The 7,200-nt window shown below is 45.6% G+C and overlaps 1 protein-coding gene across 3 annotated transcripts in view; it reads left to right on the top strand.

Annotated features, from left to right (window-relative positions):
- The first annotated feature begins 6,638 nt into the window (after positions 1–6,638).
- TMEM94 (transmembrane protein 94) overlaps positions 6,639–7,200 on the top strand; it is a 52,431-nt gene continuing 51,869 nt past the window's right edge. For all 3 annotated transcript variants that reach the window (XR_011049303.1, XM_068413379.1, XM_068413378.1), the window contains exon 1: positions 6,639–6,726. The gene's annotated coding sequence lies outside the window, so the exon portion shown is untranslated. The remainder of the gene's footprint in view (positions 6,727–7,200) is intronic.

Genomic DNA, 7,200 nt, shown 5'->3' with positions numbered 1-7,200 from the left:
AGGAATAAAGAAGTGACCTCTCACTCCCACTTGCTGAGAGCATCAACACATGCAACTTCAAAGGTGGTTTTGAAAACTAAGCGTCAGAGCTTAAATTGGAGCCCAGGGGCCTCTGCCTCAAACAAAAGAGCAACTGGGAACTATTGGGAGAGCTATTGAACTTAGACAGGGTTCATAGTCAGAAAATATTTGCTCTAGCTTTGATTCATATCTGCTCTCTCTATTGGCAAACACAAGTTAAAAGCTTGTGAACTGACACAATAATGAAAGAATGAGCTAGTGTGGTCTCTATGTTCCATGTGCATCGTGAGGGAATTTACCTACAGCAGAATCCTTCTGGTGATAGTGCAAGACAGAAAGAGCCCAGGAAGCAAGCATATCTGAGGTGGAGCAGAGGCTGCAACACAAAAAATACAAGCTCGAGTGCAGAACAAAAGTGATCCTTAATTTGTAGATATTAACATGATGCAAAGTTGCATGAGGCCAAATTCTTTAAGGCTTCTAATCAATCGAGGAAAAATCTAACATCGGAGTACTTTAGATACTGTCAAAGATAAAACAGGGTGGGTGTCATTCCCTTGAGCATGACTAGAAACCACTTGATGGTTGCTAGAATCTGACATCACATCCCAGCTCTAACAGAGGGACTCTCTGGCCTCGAGTAAGTCCCTGCTTCATCAGCACTGGTGTTCCCCAAGCAGCTCACCTTGACAAACTTCTGAAATGTAAGCAACTTCTGTGCAATGATGTGGCTTAACCCTACATTCCACATGCTTCTGCTGGAGGGCTACGAGGTCCAACAGAGGGCTATGAGGATGATGAAGAGACTGGAATACCTGCCTTATGAGGAAAGGTTGAGAGACCTGGGGCTTTTTAGTCTGGAGAAGAGAAGATCGAGAGCAGATCCGATTAATGTGTACAGATATATGAGGGCTGGGTGTCAAGAGGAAAGGGGCAACCTCTTTTCACTTGTGCCCTGTGATAGGACAAGGGGCAATGGATGCAAGCTAGAGCACAGGAAGTTCAACCTCAACATGAGGAAGAACTTCTTTACTGTAAGGGTTACAGAGCACTGGAACAAGCTCCCCAGAGAGGTTGTGGAGTCTCCTTCTCTGGAGACTTTCAAGACCCATCTGGATGCATTCCCGTGTAACCCACCCTAGATTGGTCCTGCTCTGGCAGGGGGGTTGGACTCGATCTCCAGAGGTCCCTTCCAACCCTTAACATTCTATGATTCAGCCTGTGTCTTCTGAACCACAGGCTTTCCCAAAAAGAAGCTTTCCCACTAGATCTCTCCGAGATGTCTCACTTCATCCTTTCGGTAGTCTTCACATTTGTTCCTAAGCCCATTCTCCTCAGAAGCGTGAATCTGCAATCATCATGAACTACAATGCACAACTGCTAATTTAAGGAACTTTGTGTCTGTTGCAATGATTTTTTTTTTTTAATGGCATCTGGCACAATAATTATAATAAAATACATTGCTAATATGCACCTTTCTTCCTCTGATGTATTTCCTCATTTCAAAGAACTGTAGTGATCTGTTCTTTTTTTTAAAGCAAAACCCTGACTGGATCAACACATCTGAAGATGCTCAAAATTTCACATTGTGATTCTACATTATATTGCTGCAGTTCACATAGCATAACATTATATGTGTTATCATAGTTGTGTATAAGCAGCCTGATGTACGAACCAAGACAAAAAGCCTCCTCCCATAGAAAACAATTCAGACAATCTGCTATGGGGAATGTAGAATAGATGTAGATAACTCAAGATAGCCCTGATCAATTTTCTTGCAAGCTGAAAATTTAATGCCATAAGACTGTTCTGACAGCTGTAAGGGAACTGACCTGCTCTATACCTCTGAGATGAGCAGGAATAAAGTGGGTGTGGCAAATAGGGGAATGCCAGGAATGTGGGCACAGCAAGGCAGGAATGCTGGGAATGGGGCTGTTGATATTTGTTGCATGAACATTACCTTCTTGCCTTTTTCTTCTCACATCAAGCCATGCTGGCCTCAGTGTAATAATTAAGCTAGGGACATTAGCCATAAAATCCAAAACTATTCCATTTCCTAGATGTTTGAGTCTCTCTTGGAGCAGAAGTTGCTTCACCAAACACACCTGATGCAACAAAGCAATGAGTATGAGCTGCTCTAGAAAGATGCTAAATACCTTGAGAAAACTTAGCATCTAGGTTCTAGTCTTAAAGTCAAGCCACTGCAGCAGACCTGCAGATACTACTTACAGATAGAAAAGGCAACGAATCCCCTTTATTCATAATTAAGTATTAAACTAGTCACCAAACAAGCTTGGCCCATTGATGGAGTCTACAAGGCTTAACTGGTATTACCAGGGTTTCTCTAAAACCTTAACTCAAGAACTAGGTTTCTGGTCTAGATAGAGGATTTCCTCACATGCCTGTACCTGGAACATTGTGTGACAGTATAATTAGAGAATCAGACAGCAAAACTAAGGAAAAAAACTCAAAATTTGTATCTATTCTTTAGAGAGCAGGATAATGAAAGGATTGGGTAACTATTTTGCTGTATATTGACTACTTACTTTCATTTTAGTTTGTAGATTTGTGTTTGTGATAAAGGCAACAATATCAAAGGAATACAATAGATGTATACACATATACACAATATAAATACCCATATTCTGCATGTGGGGAAACAGAGGCATAGGGGGCTTGCCCAATGCCATACAATAAACTAACATCACAATGTTCAACAGCATTAGGAACAGAATTTATGGTTCTTGACTTCTGAGCCTTGCTGTAATCATCAGCCAGCTCTCCCTGTTCAGAAACGCTCATGCTCTGCTCTGGCTTTCTCACATACATACTGAAATGTTATCACAAACGTCTGTTTCTGTGAATTTGTCCAAGTGCAGTAAATAAGTGTTGGTGCTTGTGACCCAGACAGAACAGCTGATCTGCCAAAACAGCTTCACAATTTTACTCATTACAGATCTCAAGAGCACTTGTGAAGCAGCTTAATCACCATGCAAGACAAACGGGGACTGTTCTGACTTTTATAGACCAGGAGACAAGAAAAGTTAGCTTAGCCTCAAAACTAGCAGAAAAAAGGTCCAAAACAAAACCACCCCTGAGTCTTACAGTAAAGCTGAGTGAACTAGGAAGAACATAATAAAAGCAGATTCTCTTCCATACCACACATGTTAATATGGTCACAAAGAGAAGAAAGGACAAGACTGTTATAAAAATGAGTATGTAGGAAATGCTGCTCTACCTGTGAACTCTAATAGCCATTGCTGACATTAAGAAATTAAACAATAGTTGCCTAGGCTCACCCAGAGCTGCTTAAGCCCTGAAAGAAATCTGTAAAAGGGAACCAGATCCCACTATAGTGTGCCATCTCCCTTTCTTCAGTACAAAAGGGCTTCTGCTTTCTTCCTACTCCCAATTCAGTCATCTGTCATTTTCAGGACAGCTTGCAATTTTCAGTTCAATTACCTTTCAGTTCGGAGAAAAACAAAGCAGATGCTGTTTATTACTAAAAGGCAGAATCTCTCTCTTTTGAGGAACATATCTCACTCATTTTTTATAATTAGACATTGAGTTATGTGCATCTCATTTATTAAACAATACACAGGAGCTGGGAAGCAATATCATTCGGCTAAAATGAAACACTATCTTCCCTTCAGCTTTGGTAGAGGTGTTGGTCAACTCAACTACTGCTTTTAATTTTTAAGACTCAGACAAGCTTTTGTATCAATCTTACCCTTTTAATTCCTCTTATCACTACACACATATTAGAAATATGGTCAATTCCTAGCATCTGTCATGAAATGTGCAAAGGGTGGGGGAATCAGACATACAGCAATTGCCTTCTCTAAACAATACAAGATTTTCTCACCTATTTAATTAATTTTTAAATTATTTTGCACTACTGTTCATAAATGCTACTCATCAAATATTGATTAAAAATGCAACTTCAACATCTTGCCAGAGAGCTTAACTAAAAAAAAAAAAAAAAAGGCAAAGAAAGATGTTTTTGCATACAATACCTGCTTTAAAGTGGTCCTACTCAAATTTTCATGTCTGCTCTACCCGCAGCAGCACACTGATGAGGACTGACTGAAAGGCACATGCAGGGAGGTCAAATAGTTCCCTTGGATCTGTCGGGCACTGCAAGCCAGAGGCGGAAGCTTACTGCAAACCGAGCCATGTCTCTGCCCATATGTTGTGGTCCCAAGAGGAGACAGTATATCCCTGCGCTGGAGACATGGTGAGCATGAAATTAAGCATTTTCAGACTACACACATAGGTTTTCAGTAGCTGTTTCATTTCTGTAAACTCACTTCCTAACAAAATGATATAGGAGGCCTTTACACAGTGAAACAATTCCAAGAAGTACAAGGACATGCGAAAAAAGCATCCAAGGAATAGTTTTAATAGCTATTTTGAAGCAAGTATGGGAAGTGATCTTAATTTGCAGGCAAAATTGACTGATCTGAGATTTCTATACCAGAATATTACATTACTATAAACATCCAGAAGTAACATTATGTTGTTCACCTTTAGACCTTTCATTCACAATTCTGTAATATTAAAAAAAACAATAGAGAGGATGATGACTTAGCATAAGACAGAGCATTTTCTTGTAGGACAAACCTTTACACCAAAGTTCTCAGATCCAAAAAATCACACCAGTTTAGTGCCTCTTAGTACTTCACAGCATTTGCCATTTGAGTTTTCCCTTTGTCATCTAGTACTAGAATACACAGGAAAAGTGCTCTCTGGATACCTGTCCTATTTCTGAATCTATAGCAACATTGTCCAATTCAAGGGTGTTTCTGCTCTTCCAACCATCCTCGTAATACTGCATTTTGATAATGTTTTTCACTTAATCTCAACACGCTCTACAAGTACTAGGTCCCTAAATCACTCTGAGGTGAACACCAAGGAGGAAATAAAGGCACAAACCGGTTAAAGGTCCAGTCTATCAGCCCCTATAACTGCCTGTCTCATTGAGAAATTCTATAGACATCATACTCGTGAGTAAAAATAGGTTTTATTAGTGGCTTGTTCATGACCCACAGGGAATCAGTGTCAGAGGCAAACTAATCCAGACTCCAGATCTCTGTTCAAGACGTATCTTTATTCTGACCTTTTATTTTAGACCTTCTACTAATTCAGTAGGTTTTTTTGGGGGTGGAATACTCTAAAGAGGAACTAACAAGATGCTCATGCAGCACTAAGCACAACTCATGACCTTATGTTATTACAATTCCAGTAACACATTTATTCTCTTCCCCTTCCTTCTACTGTCTCTAAATTACACCATAAAATTCCCCAGACCTGCCATTTTATTTCCTTCTAAGACACTAAAAAACACTTACAGTGTCACTCAAGTGTATTAGAGTTGTGGGGTTTTTTGTTAACTGATTCTAGGGAATTGTTCTGGCTAACAAGCAGCTCAGGAAAATCAGGAGTTTTGTGGCTTTCACTCTCCTCACTAAAATTTAGATTGCATTTAAAAGAGCTGAAATCACACTTTTAGAACTCCTGCACACTGATTGTATATTCAATTCAGACACTGTCAAAGTAGACTGTCTCAAAGGAGTGTCGAGTACACTCCCAAAATACTACATTCTTGTCCAAAACTGCATTTGCAGGGAAAACAGTGTGGAGCTTAAGTTCTTTGTACAATTTATTGCCATAAAATTGCAACCAACTGCACCAGGCTTTGGCATCTGTACTTCAGCACTGTAATGAGCATCAGCTTTGTGAAGAAAAATCTCACATGGGAACTGTCGCATCACAACCTGGGATAATACACGCTCTGCAATGAATTACAGGAACAGGAAAGGAATTAAGACTATGGGCCATGCATCTGTTCAATTTAGCCAGTCCACCATCAGTTCAGAAGAAAACCCACATCTCTGTACACAGAGGCACAGAAGCGGCCCTCACACCTCTCATTTCCTTTCCACATTCTGCAGTGGTTTAGATTTCTCGTTAGATTACCGGCTTGGTACGTTTGCGCGCTCGTTCCCACCACGGCTTCCTGTGCATCTGGCACCCAGCGTGGGCATTCACCCCACTGCTCCTTTGAGACTTCCAGTCAGTTGGTTACAGCAAAAGCGGCTTTTCAGAGGTAGATCTGCAGGTGTCACCCTCCCCTTGCAGAGGCACAGCCCTGGCAAAGGGACACCCCTTCTCCCTCATCCCCCCTTAACTGGGGCACCCACCATGGCCTGCCTTTGCCAAGGGGCTGGAGCCTTAGGCCACGGGCCGCTCTTGGGCGCTCTCCATCCCCTCACGCATTCCCATCACCTCCGAGTCACTTCACTGCCCCTCAGCACCGTCCCCCCGACGGTATCCCGGCACCTGGCAGCCGCGGGGCCAGGGGGATCGCCGCTCCGCTGGCCGCCCCCCTCAGGGCTGCCGCCTGGGCTGAGCCGCCGCTCCCGCCCGCTCCGGCTCCCCTCAGGGCTCGCCCCGACCTGCCGCCAGGGCGGACGCTCGGCTTCGCGCGCCACCCTGGCCCAGCCAATCACCGCGCGGCGTACGGCTGGCCGCGCGGGATCCCACCAACCAGACACCGGCTTCTTGAGGTGGCCCCGAAGCGCCACCGCGGGTCCCCAGCGCCGTGGCGTCCCGCTTGCCAGTGACCCTGATGGCGGCCCCGGCGGCGCGGGGGGAGGCCCGGCGGGCGAGCGACTCCCCCGCCGAGACTGCCCGGCGCGGCTGGTGAGTACGGGCCGAGCGGCGGCGGGACGCGGCCGGGCTCCGTCCCGTCGGGGAGCCGGGCCGGGAGGGCCCCGCCGCTCCCTCAGCGGGGTCCCCACCTCGGCCGGGGGCTGCCCGCCATGGCGGGGGAGGCCCGAGGCAGAGCCGGTGGCGCCCCGCCGCGCTGCGCTCCGTCCCTGGGGCTGGGGCTCCCCCGCAGCACCGTTCCCCTCAGCCTCCCTCGGCGCCCCGCCGGAGCGTTACCTAGCGGCTTATGAGGGAGAAAAAAATAAAAACCACCCAAAAAAGGTGCTCCCACACGTGCAAGCGGCTCAGCGCAGCCAGCGGGGCTTCTCCCGCAGCGGAGGGACAGCCTCCGCCTCGCAGCGCCGCGGAGCATCCCCCGCCGGGCACCGGCCTCAGCGGGTCCCTCAGCTCCGGGCGAGCCCAGGCCGAGCCCCCGCAGCGCAGGGCGCTCCCGCCGCTGTGGGTGCG

The sequence above is a fragment of the Nyctibius grandis genome, chromosome 15 (assembly GCF_013368605.1).
Source record: "Nyctibius grandis isolate bNycGra1 chromosome 15, bNycGra1.pri, whole genome shotgun sequence".
NCBI lineage: Eukaryota > Metazoa > Chordata > Aves > Nyctibiiformes > Nyctibiidae > Nyctibius > Nyctibius grandis.
The sequence above is the reverse complement of the archived record's forward strand: the minus strand, read 5'-3'. Positions and strand labels throughout refer to the sequence as shown.